Source organism: Mastomys coucha, unplaced genomic scaffold (genome assembly GCF_008632895.1).
Source record: "Mastomys coucha isolate ucsf_1 unplaced genomic scaffold, UCSF_Mcou_1 pScaffold22, whole genome shotgun sequence".
In the NCBI taxonomy this organism is placed as follows: domain Eukaryota; kingdom Metazoa; phylum Chordata; class Mammalia; order Rodentia; family Muridae; genus Mastomys; species Mastomys coucha.
This window is the reverse complement of record NW_022196905.1, coordinates 184,441,845-184,459,743: the sequence shown is the minus strand read 5'-3', so window position 1 is coordinate 184,459,743 and position 17,899 is coordinate 184,441,845.

Below are 17,899 nucleotides of genomic sequence, written 5' to 3'. Positions count from 1 at the left end.
ACACACACACACACACACACACACGAAAGCCAAAGTGCCAGTAAAGTCAGGAATGGCCTATGAGTGTTCACACAGCATCTTCTACATGGGGTCCTTCTACCAATAAAGGAAACAGTCCAGGCCTAGCACAAACCCACCGACAGGAAAAGTTCATTCAGTCTTTGTCACCGATTCTTGGGCACCTGTCTTTCCTTGTTTCCAAATTGCTCTAATCCTTCTCATTCGTCATTCTAATCTTGCCAGCCATGAACTTCCAAATCTGTGACCTCAATCTTGTTTCATGATGTTAGATTTAGGAATTAGAATCAATTTTTCTGACATTAGATGGCTCATCTCCTGTGTTTCTTCTTTGGTAGAAACACACTTTGGTCTTCAACATATACTGCTTCCCCCTTTCTGATGCAATAGCCAACCCTGCCTCACAGTCTGCCAACCTCTCCAAAAGGAAATTGTTGTACTTTGTTACACATAAAATACATTTATCTGTTCTGCTTATTTGAATTTAATACATTCTAGTATGTGTTAAACAGATCTAGTGATAGAATTTTCACACTCCTACTTCTAGTGCTACTTGCTCAATCTTTGTCCTAAGTACATAACACAGACTTGTCCATAAGGATGTGTGATTTGAAGGCACACCTTTATATCAACATGTCTGGGTATTTGACAGGATTGACTGTGCTGTGGTTCACTTCATTATCAGTATAGCATATAGAGATGCTTGGGTTCCTGCTAGAAATGTTCCCTTCCTGGCTTAAGTCATTTCCATAGGTGTGGGAAAAGCTTGAATTGGTTCCAAGTTTTAAACAAATCAGAGGGGAAAAAAAGTTAAAACATTAAGTGCTATTAACATTAACCTATTTAAAGCTACATATCATCTGGAAAGTTGAGCCTTTTATAAAAATCCGTGGTTACAAAAGTGATAGGAAAGCCAGGCTTCTGCAGTTGGTGAACCTCTACCCCTACCGACAAGGGACCCTGTGCCACCCCCATTACAAACTTGAGATCCTAATGCTGTATTTGGCACGACCAGGGAACTCTGATGACTCAAAGGTGAGTTGCAAAGTGGCCAAACCACTCCAGTGTGACATGTGCTTTGCTTCCAGCTTCTTGTTTAACAATGCCATCAGTTTAACGTTAACTGTAAAGGTAATTATTCTCCAGTTTCACTGAGCTATTAAGGTGGGGGGGACTGCAGCAGATGAAATACGGTGCTTTGGGGACCAGCTGGAAACCTTTCATCCTTCAGAGTAGAAAATACGTCTATTTTCAAGGAGGAAGGTTTAGGAACTTCACTGGATTGGAAGTGGGAACAGAACAAGAAGTCTTGGATAGTCTGGTTTTGTGGCCTGCTCGGGACATTGCTAGGATGCAGTGCTTCACAGTTTTGCAAGCACACTGTCATTAATTGTTACAGGATGCTGGCTTTAGGAACATGCAACTTAAGTACTGCCAAATCCCGGGTACCAAATCAATTAAACAAACAAACAATAACAACAACAAAATGAACCAACCAAACAAACAAATAAACAAAACCAAAAGGGAATCAGTTGAAGTAGAAAATGCTACAGATGGCATTAATAATGAATCATTTCTTCAGAACCAGTCACCAAATATCACTGGGCATAAAGCAAAATCCTATCACTTTTGTAACCACGGATTTTTATAAAAGGCTCCACTTTCCAGATGATATGTAGCTTTAAATAGGTTAATGTTAATAGCACTTAATGTTTTAACTTTTTTCCCTCTGATTTGTTTAGGGTACAGGGCTGAGAAGGGAAGAACCAAGAGCCTACTTTCGATGACATTCCCAATTTGGCTGGGAAGATGGAACACGTCACCTGGTCGCCAGCTGAAAGTCCTGTGGTGATGGTAGCCGAGCTGGATTTGGATACATTTGTTGATGGAATTTGTAGGCTAAATAAATAAAGAAAGGAAGGAAGGAAGGAAGGAAGGAAGGAAGAAAGAAAGAAAGAAAGAAAGAAAGAAAGAAAGAAAGGAAGGAAGGAAGGAAGGAAGGAAGGAAGAAAGAAAGAAAAAGAAAGAAAGTGAAGTTCACAAAACCAAAGGCAGGGTTAGCCTCTTCATTAAATTTTCTAAGTGACAAAATAGTCACCTCTATGAAATACAGGGAAATTAAATAAGATTCCTCTGCCCATTGCAAGATACCATTCAGATTTGGACATCCTTGAGTGTTTTCTATCTCAGTAGCTGTGTTAATTTCTTCACTGTGACACTACAACAAGCCTTCTGCCTACTATTCCTAACAGAATAATATGAAAAATAAAAAGCTCATCCAAGAACATTTTCATTTATTTACAATCTTTTCCCTTGCCAACTCTTTTTGAAGGCATAGTAAAAATAAAATAAAATCAAGATTTTGTGATTAGAAGACAAGTGATAAGGGTTTTATTTTATTTTATTTTATTGGTCTTGTTTTGCCTTGGTTTGTTTTGTTTGTTTTGTTTTGTTTCCTTAATGGGGTTTATGTAGAAGAAAAAGCTCAGAAGTGTGGCAAAAGAGGGTCTCAAATCACATCTCATATTTGTTTGTACTGTATTTCTTATCTCATGTCTAGCCCATACCACACTCAATTTGAGAGGTGTTTGTTCAGATTCTACTGTGCATACTTCCAGAATAAACTGCATGACCTCTGAGTACAGTCTAGAAAATCTTCCTCTCAGCTCTGAACTCTAGCTGGTAGAATAAACTTTTGGGACATCAAATGAAATATATCCCTTGCCTTACTTTCACCATTATTTTTATGGATTCTTTCCCTAATAAAATAAACACAGGTCATGCCTAAATTTAATCAAGAAACACTGTCTTTTGTGTGGATGAGCAAGGCATAATACAAGCATGTTTGAGGGGCTTTATTTTAATTAATTTATAATTGTATGTGTATCAGTGTTTTGCCTGTAAGTATGCTTGTTCAACTGTGTGCATGTAGTACTCCCAGCGACCAGAAGAGGGAGGCAGGTCCTCTGGGACTTGAGTTGCAGAAGGGATTACAAACTGTTCTTTGGATGTTGGGATTCAAACCCTGAACCTCTGGAGAAGAAGCCAGTGCTCCTAAAAATCTGAGTCACCTCTCCAGTCCCTTCTATGGGATTTTTAATGAGACTTTTTTTTTCTATCTGTTCCTATACTACAAGTCAAAATTACACGATAAAAAAAAAAAATTAAAAATGCAACTAATTGGAGAGAATGCTGCTAACTAGGTCAGTCATTCTATTACCTCATTTTATAATTAAAAATCACCTTAGCCCCCATCTCTCACTACTTCAAAGCAAATTAAAGAGAAGACTATTTGGCTGACACAGAAGTTATCTCAGTCTTTTTAAAAATTGCCATAATTGAAAATTCCCTTTTCAAAATCGAAACTGCTGCCGTCAACCCTAAAATGCTTATTTTGTCGGTTGCTAGGTACAGTTTTGTTTACCTTGTTAGGGGAAGAAATCCATAAAAATAAAGCGTGCAGTAAAGCAGGGAATATACTTCATTCGATGTCACAACAGTTTATTCTCTCAGCTAGAGTACAGAGCTGAGATAAAGAGTAATCTAGACTGGACGGGAGGTCATGCAGTTAAGCTTTTAAGAGATGTTCATTCTGGAAGCATGTACAGTAGGATCCGAAAAAGCAGCCTTCACACTGATTGTGGTATGGGCTAAGCATGAGATGTGAACTAAAGTACGATCAAAAATGAGATGTGATTTGAGACCCACTTCTCCTTTTGCCACACTTCTGAGCTTTTTCTTCTCCATAAACCCTATTAAGGAAACCAAACAACAATAAAACCTTATCCTTTTGCCTTCTAATCTCAAATCTTGATTTTATTGTATTTTTATTATGCTTTCAAAACAGGTAGGAAATGGAAGTGTGTTGACAGGAATGCTCTTTGATGAGATTTTTTTTTTTTTTTTTTGGTATCCAGTTAGCAATAGTAGGTAGATTGGCTTATGGTAACACTACCATGAAGAAACTATTGTAGCAACCAAGACGAAAAGCACACATTGATAATATGATGTCCAGTTGCAGCATACAAACAGAAACCCCATTAAGCATGTACACTGAAGTCCCACCCAATAGCATGCGTACTGCACTTCTACCCAACAACATGTACACTGAACTTTCTTCCGAGGTATGAACTAGTGCCCTATCTAACAGCCCATGTGCTGAGCTCCCATTCAACAGCATGCACGCTGGTCTTGCTTCCATTGAGAGGTAACCTGGGACAAATCCAGTTGTTATATGTTTTTCAATAGTGGCATGAAAACAAAACAAATGCCCAACAAAGCCTTTGAAAGGTTGAGGGAAAGTTAGAGTTGCTTGCAACCTAGATTTTAAAAGCATTGGCTTAGCCATGGTTGGTGCTGTCTCCTTTCTGAATCGTACTAGGTAGGCATTTCCTGTTGCTCTAAACAGATAGACTGCCACTCTGCTTCTCTACATCCCTCATTTTTAGCATGCGAATGCAATTCGTTTCACAATAAACGACCTTGATGTCCGCGATATGACTTGTTTTAGCACGGTGAGGTGGACAGTGTGCTAGCTTCAAGAGTAGTACACTATTTCGGCTTGCTGCCACACATTTCTGTCACAGCCGGTCCTTTCATGCCAAGAACAAAGTCAAAGATACACGGAGCACAGCCATACCCAGTTAGGGAAACCGTGGACGGTTTGTGCATGTGGGTTTGCTCAATTAAGATGAGAACTTCACTTTCCTGTCTTTTCTAGAACCATCTACCCTGCAAACGTAAGGGGGGGGGGATGAATGACGTTAAAAGTCACAGAGTCTGGGTGCTTGTCACACAGCGTCATTCTGCTCTCTGCCGCCATATGTAAATGAATAAAGGGGGGGACTTAAAATTAGAAAATTTCACATATTTACAATGCAGAGTCCATGATGGACTTCTGTTTTCTAAAATATGTGAATGAGTCATGCTCAATTCTCAAACATGGTAACTAAGTAAATGATGAATTAAAAGCCGAACGGGACCATTTTCACGCTCCACTTCACACTGGTGTAAAGAGGAGCTGTTTTTCAATTTCCAGTCTCTGAAACAAAATAAATGATTCTGCAAATGTCATATTTAGTTACATTTTCTGCTCGTTGGATTATTTCCTTTAAGAAAATGTATTTTGAATAGCAATTTTCCATTTAATATATTTGGCATATTTTCATGCACAAAAATAGATTGCATTTCACAGCAAAAATGCCACCCACAAGCATCTGAGAATTAGCAAGAATCTTAAGTTTTTTTTTTTTCAGTTAAAACGATTTCTTTTATTATGCTGGGTACACATTCATGTGTGTCTGTGTGTGTGTGTGTGTGTGTGTGTGTGTGTGTGTGTAAGTGCACATGTGTGAAGGTGCCCAAGGAGATCAGAAGATATTGGCTGCACAGAACTATAGCCACAGGCAGTAGTGAGCCATCCTGCGTGGATGGTAGGAACCAAAGTCCAGTCCTTTGCAAAAGCAACAACATGTTTAACCGCAGAACCATCTTTCTATCCCCAGGAATTTCTCTTAATAAAATTAATCCTGAACTTGTCCTTATCAGGTAGCTGAGATAAAACAGGCAGCAAGTTAGGGATTTTTCTTTTATATAATGTCTCCTCCACCATATTTTTCTTACTCATTTTTTTCTTTAACCCAAATCTTTAGGCAAAGTTGACAAGCTACACACAGTTTGTTTAAGTTATCAATAGACAATTCATCTTCTGAAGAGGTACCAAGTGATACAGCATTGATTGACTAAGGTCTTCTTTAAAAAAAGAAAAAAACAACAACAACAACAAACAAACAAACCAAAAAAAAAAAAAAACAAAAAAAACACCTCAGGACCAAGAGCCTACTAGGAGCCAAAAGAGCCACTGTACATTACATTAAACACTTAAACTTGGCATTCAGAAAACCACCCAACCAAAACCTTCCAAATATGATGCCGACAAGCCATGGATACATCAAAGATATCCAAAAAGCTAATGCATCTGGTGTTGACAGCCTAGTTTCATGCAAGGACTATTGAAAACCCAAAGTTATTCATGAAGAAACAGTCTCTGAGTAGAATTGAAATGGTCAAGTGACTAGGATGTCATAGGTCATACACACAAGAAAGAGAAGAAGAGAGAAAGAAAGGAAGGAAGGAAGAAAGGAAGGAAGGAAGGAAGGAAGGAAGGAAGGAAGAAAGAAAGAAAGAAAGAAAGAAAGAAAGAAAGAAAGAAAGAAAGAAGCAGGTCACAGAGTTGAGTAAATCAGAACACCTTAAGGAGATAAGCACTGAGCTCTCATGACTCTGTACCAATGTTTACCAGTACACTTCTTCTGGTTTCACTTTTCCAATGGGAATTTAAAGTGTGCAAGCCAGCAGATCAATTTTGACAAACAGGATGACTTCATGCTGAGGTAACACTTGTGGAATCGTAACGGTTTAATTTTTGCTTAAGCTCTATTAGCTATAACTCCTCTTCTTGAAAGCAGTTGCTCTAAGGTTTGCAATGTACAACTGCGAATATTTTAGTTTTACCAGAGAAGGTTGCAGCCCTTTCCACAAAATCTAAAAATCTTCCAACCTTTTGCCCAACTAGTCCTAACATCTACCCTGTCATTTCAACTGCTTTTCATAACTTTCACTTTGCTTTTTTTTTTTTTGCATGTATGTATTTTTATGTGTGCTGGTAGTGGAAACATGTGTCACTGCATACATGTTGGGATCAGGAGATCCCTTAGGAAAGTCTGTCTTCTCTTTCTCCTGTGTGCTTTACAGGAGTCAGGTCAGATATAATGCGAGCATCCTTGCCCACTGAGCTCTCTTACCAGTCCCACTTCACTGTCTGTGCACAGGTTATCCTGGATGTTGTCAGTGTTTTGTTTTAAGTGTTTTCAGTATTTCTTCATCACAAACTAATTTATATACTTATGAGCTCATAATATGATTAATTGATATGTGTTTACATTATATAATAGTCACATAATGGTACTTATATGAAGGTAACTATTTTTCACACTATTTGCATTTTTGTAACTGAAAACATCCAAATTCAATTTGCCTATCATATTTTGGAAATGGGCACATCATCATTGCTTATAGTTGCCTATATTACTGTGCAATAACACACAGGAACTTTTTTCTTTTATTAATTATTTTTTTCTAAAGTAGACTTTTGTAGTACAATATATTTGATTATGATTTTTCCCTCTGCCACCTTTTCCTGGACCCTCCCAACTTCACCACCAACCCATATTTACACCTCATATTTCTCCCTCTCATTAGGCTACAGACAGGTATCTAAAAATAACAATAATAAAGTTATGTAAAATAAAACCAAGCAAGCCAGAATAGGCTAAAACAAATGAAGAGAAGAAAAAGATAACGTTCACAAAACACATATAGACACAGAGACACACACACATTCATACCCTTAGAAATCCAATAAGAACATATAGGAACACAGACCATAACATATGCACGAAGGGTTTGTCAAGGAAAAAAATAAAACAGCAGCAGCAGCAGCAACAACAACAAAAACAAAACATTACGAGACAAAGAGCTCCCCCAAATGTCATTGAGTTCATTTTGTCTTGGCCATCTTTTACAACCCTAGGGCCAACCCAGGCTTAGGAGTGGTTTATATTCCCACTGAGACTACATTGCAGAAAGTTGATTTTTCTTTCCAAAAGAAAGAAAGAGAAATGAGCTTGTATCCACTTCTCTTCTTAGTGCTGGGGCTCCATCAGGTCTATATTTATATAGGCCCCATTCATGCTGTTGCAGCCTCTGAGTGTTCATAGGCAGACGGGTCCAGCTGTGTGTAGAGACCTTGTGTCCTTGTTGTCTCTACCCCTCTGGTTCCTAGAATATTTCCTCCTAATTTTTCCCCTGGTTCCCTGAACACTGAGGGGAGGGACTTCATAGAGACATCCTGTTTAAGGCTGAGTGTTTTGAGGTCCTCACTCTGCACATTGGCCAGTTGTAGTCTCTGTCTTAGTTGTCATCTACTACAGAATGAAACATCTCTGATGATGACTGAGTTAGGCACTGATCTATGGGTACAGCAGAATGTAATTAGGAGTGATTTTATTGTTACATTCCTTTAGCAGAATACTAGTATTTGGTATTCCCCTAGATCCTTGGCCTATCTGGTACCAGGTTCTTGACCATCAGAGCAGTGTTGCGATGGGTTCTCTTTCATGGGGTAGGCTGTACATCCAATTAGATACTGGTTGGTTAGTATCTTAGTCAGTGTTCTATCGCTGTAATTACACGACCTGGCATTTCTTATGAAGGAAAGTATTTAATTGGGGCTGGCTTATAGTTTCAGAAGTATAGTTCATTATTATCGTGGAAGAAAACTTTGTCCAAGTGATGATGACCTTTGCCATATAGAAGATTTTTAGTTTTATTAGTTCTCATTTATTAATCTTTGTTCTTTGTGGCTAAGCTCTCAGGGTTCTGTTAAGAAAGTATTTTCCTGTGTCAAAGATTCAAGAGAATAAACCACGTTCTCTTCTGTTGGATTAGATCCATTTGGAGTTGAGTTTTCTGCAGGAAGATAAATATGGGTCTATTTGTATTCTTCTACATGCAGGTATCCAGTTGGACAAGCACCATTTGTTGAAGAGGCTATCCTTTTTAGTGTGTTTTTCTGGTTTCTTTATCAAAAATTAGGTATACAAGCATATGTGAATTTATATTTGGGTCATCAATTTTATTTTATTAACCAGTGTGCCTGTTTTGTGGCCATAGCGTACTGTTTTTATCACTATAGCTCTATAATACATTCTGGTGTCAAGGATAGTGATACCTCCAACAGTTTACTCATTATTCAGAATTGTTTTAAAGATATTGGGTTTTTCATATTGTCTGTTCGAGTTCTGTGAATAATTAATTGTTAGAATTTTGATAGGGATTGCATTGGATCTGTGCATGACCATTTTTTACTCTATTAATTCTACCAACCCATGAGCATGGATGATCTTTCTATTTTCTGATATCTTCTTCAATTTCTTCAACATCTTAACATTTTTACTATACAAGTCTTTCACTTGCTGGGTTAGTTATCTCAAACTATTTAACCTTCCCCGCAGGCCATTGTGAATGGTATTGTTTCCCTGATTTTCTTCTCAGACTGTTTGTCACTAGTATATACAGGAAGGCTACTGAATGACCAGAAAGTCCATCCATGGAGTCACAACTGACAGGGTATCATCATTCACGTGCTGCTCTCTGTAGATCTGTGCCACATCATCTTTAATCATCACCAACTGATGGGCACATAGATGGTTTCCAGTTCTAGGCCACTGTGTTTAAACATGCTAGTGCAAAAGTCCCTTCTGCATTGATTTCATTTCCTTTGGATACACAACACCAGTGGAGCTGTTGGATCATATTTTAACTCAGTTTAAAAGTTTCCCAGGGCCTTCCATTCGGATGACTATCATGACTTAGGGATTGACCTAACCAGGCAACAGGAGAAGGAGGAATGAATAGACACGTACACAAAAAGCTAGGATCGGGTAGGTTGCATGCTCTGAGGGAGCTGAAGGAATGGCAGCCCAGAAACTCAGCCTGTTTACTAAGTACAGCACAAAGTAGAATAGGATTGCTTAACCTCCCTGGGATGTCTCTGTATGGGAACAGTCTCAGATTATAGTCATCTATAAGCAGGTTGATAGTTTCTACACACACTGGTTTCAGCTAAAGGTCAGTCACTGGCAAATAGTCACACTCCGACCAGTGTAAGGTCTCACCATTCATCTGAGCATTGTCTATTAAGTAGGTCTGAGTCATTGGGGTCTTCGACATAGCCACGATTATGTCTGTAATACCCATTAACCCACAGCTTCATCTGCCCCCCATATTTAACGTTTTCAACGGTGGCTGTATTAATTTATATTCTCAGCAACGATGGGTGTGGCCTCCTGTTTCTTCATGTGCCTGACAGCAGTTTTCCTATTCTTCGTCTTGCTGACTCCGCTGACTTTGGCTTTGCAGAAGCTTTTTTAGTTTGATACAATCAGTTTTTGTGTTCTGTGCTCTTCGGCTTTTAGACAAGAGACATCACACTGGATGTTGCGGTTTGACTGTTAGTGTCTCCCACGCTCTCTAGTGGAGCCTTGCTGCAGAAAGTGAAAGTCAAGAGCTGGACCTAGAGGTGTGATAACCTGGCTGTACTTGCTATTCACAGCCTGCTTCCTGACTACTGAAGCAATGTGACCAGTCTTTGCATGTCCCTACCACCATGGCTACCTTGTCACAAAAGGCAGTGCACTGGTCAACCATAAGCCAAAATAAAACCCCCTACACCTCTCATCAGGTATTTGGTCAGAGCAACAAGATAAGTGATGGGCTACGCTGGGAAGGCAGCTCACAGCTCGAGTGCGGTTTCTTAGACTGTATGAGATGCAGGCTTTCATTCTCAGCACGACTAAGAAAAAAAATGGCCTCTCGCAATGTCCTGAGCAGGTCCCTTGTGTTCTCTTCCAGGATTTTCACAGTTTCAGATGTGACGTTTGGATTTTTTAATCTAGTTAGAGTTAATATTTGTGAATTATAATGTGACTTATAAGGGTTTTGTTTCATTCTTATGCACATGACCAGCTAATTGTAACACTGTCATTGACTAAACCTGCTCCCCCTTTCCCAATGTGATTCCATCACCTTTATCAAACACTGATTTTATTTGAAAGAAAGGTTGAAAACAAGAGTGTAGTTTACCCATCATATTCATATACTGCTTAAAAGACCACAGGGCTATGTATTTGATAAATTAATTGAATTAATTAAACTATAATTTCTAAACTTACATTTTATTATGGAGGAAATTGAAGTGCCTCCAGACTTTATAACTTACTTGAGTGGTCAACGGAAGAATCAAAACTTAATTTAGGGTCCCTCATTCATACTCAATACAGTAACTGCCTGTGATTTCTGAAATAGTATCATATTTTAAATCATATGAGCTCACTATTTCTGAAGACACTGAACTGAATCTTTCTGCAAAACTAAAGTTCTTTCAAGTGTCTCCTGTATTAGGTAGATTTTTGTTCAGGCTTTCTGGACTACTTCTATTGTGAGGTTTTATGTAACAACTCTATTTTGGAAGTGCACAGCAGTCTGAAAGGCAGGTTTCATTCTAGTGAAAGAGTTGGAGAGATAGGAAAGAAATAGCGTGGCTTTTGATATCAGACAGTATTAGACTCTGAATGAGGATTTTTCAACTGACAGTTACTGGAGGTTAAGAAAAGCAGTTCAGTTCTCTGGTCAGTATTGCTCCATTTTCCTGCAAAGTGGAGTAATGATATCGTCTCTCATCCCTTCACAGAAAAGTAAACATGAAATTAAATGGTAAACACTCTTTGCCAACACATGGACCACTCTTGCTTAGCTGTGAACTGCCATTTCTCCAGATCAGCTTTTATGGCTGAGACAAGTGTGGAACTGACAGTCTGTGAGTAGCTATAGACAGGAGCATAGGCTAGGCTTCAAAAGATGTCAAATACAGACTTTCAGTTACCATCTAGAGAAAATGACCGCACTTATAACTGGGAAAGGAATAGCGAGACAATGATGGTTGGCATCAGGAATAGACTAGTCAAGTCAAGTCGCTTTTGGATTTCTCATGTCCATGATCAGTTTCATTAATAGAAATAATGAAATATTAGCTAGAAACCACTGTCTGAGTAAGAAAGAGACACTGAGATGCTTCCCAAATCTACCCTCTAACATCTTTAAAGCTACTTGATATTTTTAAATAGCTTTATTGACATATAACTCTCACAACACCTAGTCCATACATTAAAGGGTATAGCCCAATGGTTTTTATTACATAGAGTTATACATCTATTAATATAAGTGTAGGATATTTTCATTGCACCCAGAGGAAAAAATCCCATCCATACTGTGGTTCTATCAATTTGTCTGCTCTGAACATTTCATATAAATGGAATTATATGCTCTGTGGCATTCTGTCTCTGGTGTATTTCATTTCGCATAGTGCTTCTGTGATTCATGGTATGGTATGCAGCATGTATCAATCCTTGTAATGGTATTTTTCTCATTGCTGTGACTATACCTGACAGGATGCAGTTGAAGGGAGGAAAAGTATATTTTGGCTCATGGTTTCCTGGTGACGAAGACAGGCAGTGAGAGAAGCTCCTGTCTATGACAGCAGGGACTTGTGGCATAGCTTCTGGGCATCTTGTGAGACTAGACTAGCAGGTGAAGAGATAGAAAATGGGCCTGGCTAGAATAGAGCATATATTTACATGTGATTGTTGAAGTTTAAAACCTGGTAATTTAATATAAGTACTAATGGGATGTAATAGCTTAGTCATATGATTGGTTCTGCTGTTTAGTCGATGACCCACTGTGATGGCCCCTGTTCCAAAGATTTCCCAACCTCCACAAACAGTCCCACCATCTGGAATCAAAGATTAAAGCACAGGAGCCCATGTATCTTCTACCTTGCTTTTATATGTTTAAGACAAAAGGCTACTTGGATCTTATTAATTCATATTTCAGTCTGAAAGGAAAATTTGGGTTACGAAACGTCAACGTTATACACTTCTCTGTTTATTGGACAACTTAGGACCCAACTTTGCCAGGTCAGTAGGCCTATGCTGAGGTTTTATTTAGTATGTACTCTAAAATGTTAGGGTCATCTGCTTTATACAACATTCTTATAATTTTTTTTTAATTTTTGAAGTTGTAAAATTAGTATATCATTTATGTTCCTCTTTCTGTCTCTAAACCCTCTCATATCCAATCATTGCTCTCTCTCAAAATCATGTCCTCTTTTTCTTTAGTTGTTGTTACATATATATGTACTTAAGAAAGAACATATTATTCCTAATTTTGTGTGTGTATGTTCATATATATGTATATATATAATTGTATGTATATATATACATATATACAAATGTATATATGTATATATGTGTGTATATAAATTCCTAAATATATAAATACAATCTTCTCAATCAATATAATGTTAGTTGTAGGTGTATGATTTCAGGGTGACTACTTGGTATCAAGTAACATATCAATCATTTACAGAAAGAGTTCCACCCCATGAACTCATGATCCATGTCTAAAATGTACGTTGCTAAATAAGAAGAAATTGGGTAATTGAATTATAAGACATAATTACTGACACAAGTGATAAACAGATATTTTCACATTAGCTCCCAGATAGACCTTAAAAATGGCAAATAAAAATTCTTCCTTAGACTCATTGATGACTTAGTGAAGGCTACATTGTAATATTTTTCTCTTAGACACCTTAAAAACAAGATCTGTAAATGTACACAACCATCTGAAGGCCACAATGAAGCACTTCTGTGCTGGCAGGGTAGCTCTGCTTTAGAGCTGTGGGTGCTAAAGCTCAAAATAAGGCTTTCCCTTTCCTCCCATTGCCTGCTATAAATTTTCCAAGACCTCTTGCGCCAAAGTGACCCAGAGCATACATTTAAATATGATTGTTGAAGTTTAAAAGCTGGTAATTTAATATCACTACTGATGGGAAATAGTAGTGCAGTCACATGATTGGTTTTACTGTTTAGACTAAAGCAAGAAACTCAGGGTGAGTAATGGTACTGTCTCTTCGAACCCAAAGGTTAAAATCTTATTTCCTTTGTTAAACTCCTTTTCATTTTTCCTTCCCCGAAATACCTTCATGACTTATTATGCCATTACCGGAGTACTCTCTGACCTCATTAACATTCTTATCTCCAAAGGGAACATGAAAGACCTACCTGGCTGTAATCTCTGCCACATAGGACTTTACTATCATTTCCATACATAACCACTTCAGATATCTAAGGTTTCTCTTTGTGAGTGAATTCGTTCCTCCAACGTGCCGAGTTCTGATGCTACTAATCCTCTAAATCTGCTTCTGTTTACACATAATTCATGATTCTTCACATAAAATGCCACCCAAATAGTCTGTTTTGGGGAGATGGGAGGCAAGTCAGTCTTAGAAGAGCCAGTCTTAGAGTATCCATCAGAACATAGCTACAGCACACTGGTCATGGCATGTTCTACTGTTTGATATGTCTGAAACTTAGTTTTGCAGAGTACATTAGAAAGTTTTCATTTTAATTCTGTTCAGAATACTGTTCATGGCTTAAAAAAACATCTTTGTGTTTTAAAATGGCAATTAAAGATGGACAATCACATTGTAAAACTACCAAGAGAATATTGGGCATGTTTTAAGATTTATCAAACACATCCTGAGATCATTTTCAACAATAACCCCATGCTTAAATAGTACTATTTAATACAAGGACTGTGTAAATTAATGTGGCTATTTTTAGCATCATTTTCATCTTTATATGCAAGCATTGTATGGAAAGACCTTTTACACAACCTGAAATGGCTGTGGATGTGGACACAATGAAGAAGTGTAAGAGATGAGAAATAAATGACATTTCCAAACACATAAATATACTTCCCTTATATAATCACCCTAGAAAGATATCCACTCTTGGAAATAGTATTCTTGATGTAAATTCTTCATGATGAAAAATCATAGTTTGATATAATTGTAACCTGGAATTATTCATTAATATATACATGCATGTTGGTCCTTTCAATTAAAGACTCCACCCCATCTGAAAAGTCCTACACTTCTCCATAACAACCCTCATAGTAGCATTGCAATTCTTAAAACACAAAATGAGTAAGCCTAATTCCTTAATTCTCTTATATTTGATAGTCTTAAAATTAAACAAATCAAATCTACCTGAGTGATAGCACAAGATACTAAAGGATTTTGGTTCTTAAATCTTCTTGTGTGCGAGATTTGGACTATTCCATCTAAAAGATAATTTCACAGAATGGAGTGAATTATTTTGTCTGTTTGGCTCAATTCCTCCCACATATAGAATACAGACATAAATTGAGAAATATTCCCACAGTTCCTCCATATTATCAACTAAGACTTATATAAATCAAAATGAAGAAAGGAAAATGTTAACTTTCAAAGGCAAGATATTACACATTTTAAATATAAAACACCATGCACTAAAGGCAAACACTAACAATGTGCAATAAGGTGAATTTGTTTTTGAGAGAGAGAAAGAAAGGGAGAGAAAGAGAAAACAAAGTGGGTAGGGATGTTCTGGGAGAACTATCAAAAATATATAAAAATGCCCTGACAATAATATATCATTCACATTGGAAGGAATACAAAAGAAAGGAGGAGAAAAATTAAATATTTTATAACTGATAGCCTAGATTTTTTTCTAGCCTATGGTTTACTATTTTTTATTTTATTTTATTTTATTTATTTTGAGATTATAAGCTTAGACATTTCAGCTGTTTTAAAACTGAATTTGATCAGGACACTTTCCAGACACATCTCCTACCCACAATCCATCATCCACAGATGGTTTCTTTGCTTAGCTAGTTTGTGGACTTTTCCTTTGTGGGGTGTTTAACATTTAAGCCTCACCTGCTCGCTTTGAGTGTTCCACGATGGTAGAGTTGCTTAATGTCTCTGAACTATGACAGTTGTGTCCCTTTCAAAAGACCAAGCTACCATTAGAAATGGGTCATGAAGCAAAAGTCATTAACTCACATTTAAAAGGGCAGAGCCCATCAATGCATTACTGACAGACCTCCTACCTGCGTCCATTTGCCTTTATTAAATACCACATTTAATATCTGCTTCCACGCCTGAGAGAGCTTTCAGGTACATGTCACCATGAGAAAACATAAAACCATTAGGAGATGAATTTACTTTGAGGCTTTTCTTTAAATGAGCATCCTGATTCCTAATTCTTTACACAGCATTACACAGATATTATATAGTAAACTATGCATTTGTAATCTCTAGCAATATAAAACCTGGCACCGGAGTTGTTGGTTGGAAAACCCTTGTGGGCTCTTGAAGAATAAAATTCAATTAGTAAAGTCGATCATGAAAAGCAGATTAAGGAAGGACTCACCTCCCCCCCCTTAATGTTGCTTGGGAAAATGACAGCAGCAAAGAGATTTGTGTCTTCACCACTTACCAAATGAAAGGTTTATTTCAAAATCAATATTAAGATAATAACAAAATGGCAGGGAATGAGATCTCTATTTCCAAGTGCTAACTTCCCAGACTAACCTTGTGAGTTTTGCATTGCAGAGTGATCTGCCTGCAGCATCCAAATGGAAATTTTGTATAATGAGCAAAGATTATCCACGCGCTGTAAATTCTGTTCTTGGAAGGAAGCTTTGCGAAGTCAATCTTTACATCTGTTTTCCTTCATTCTAGCTGTTAGGTAATAAAGACTTTATGAATTTTTACCACTCTGGGCTGCGAAGCCCTGGTGTCATGGCAAATGAGGCTAGGAGCCAGTTCTGAGGAAAGCGGGGTCCAATCCTGCAGAAGTCCTGTTCAGGATCTCCAGAGCAGGAGAGAGGGAGGCTGCGCTGGTCCCTGTGTCCATATCCTTCAACAGACCCCGGGACTTTGAAGCCCAAGGCTGGCAGGTTGGCCTGTTTCAGCAAAACATTCACATCCTCACTTTTGTTTTATTTATATAAATTTCAGATGGATTTATAAAGAAAATAGTAGCTTCCAGATATGCGTATATATGTATATATATATATATATATATATATATATATATATATATATATATATATATGGCAAACTAGGTGGCATATTAAAACATACATAGATATTTATAGACAAAGAAAAATATATAATTGTGAAACATGAAATTTTTGCTCCTTAAAAATATATTTGATTTTTTATTGGATATTTTCTTAATTTACGTTTCAAATGTTATCCCTTTTTCTGTTTCCCCCACGGGAAACCCCCTATCTGATCCCCTCCCCCTGCTTCTATGGGAGTGTTCCCCCACCCATCCACCCACTTCTGCCTCTCCCCCCTATTCCCCTATACTGGGGCATCAAGCCTTCAGAGGACCAAGGGCCTCTTCTCCTATTGATGCCCCACAAGGCCATCCTCTGCTACATGTGCAGCTGGAGCCGTAGGTCCCTGCATGTGTACTCCTTGATTGGCAGTTTAATCTCTGGGAGCTCTTGGGGGTCTGGGTGGTTGGTATTGCTGTTCTCCCTATGGGATTGCAAACCCCTTTGTAACCTTTTTCTTCCTCCTTCTTATTTATCTTCTACTCTTTTTCTTTCTTTCTCCCTTCCTTTATTGTCTATCTTGTATACTTATCCTCATTTTTTTACTTCACTTTCTTCTTTTATTTAGGACTAGTCACATATATATGATATTATGTAGATATTATACATATATTAATAGGATTTATTAAAATAAAATAATCCATAATGATTCATTCCAATAAATATGTTAGGTATATATATTTATGTAATAATACATATGCTTATATACATGCATTAGTCCCTATTTCCCAAGCACAGTGGGTATTATATTTTTCATTGTAGTCTGGGAGCCATCCAGAGCCTTCTTTTCCTTAACTGTAGTTACTTCACAAATGCATCTCTATACTTATTTTTCCAAGCCTTTGATGAAAGCCACTGACCCTGGAACCTCCCAGGAGGAGCTATTTCAAACCAAGGGTCTCCCACAGGCTTGGCAAACCTACTATGGTAATGGCCCTGATTTCTCTACCAGATGCCACCACATTCTTCCATATTGTCACTCTCTCTGATTCCACCAGGCTCTATTGCAGGCATGGTATCTGACAGTAAGGACCTATTGAATGTTGTGAGCCAGTGGTCTTGTTCAGGCAACCTGGGCCCAGTTGAGTATAAGTCTGGAACCCTGGTGACCCAGTGGGTGCTGCCTGAAAGGGACAGAAGGAGTTCGGCCACACCTCCTGGGACCCTGGCTCCTGTTTCAGTCCCAATCCCCACCCCCACAGCCTCCCATAGGAGATGTGTGCTCTGTCACATAGATGCCCCAAGC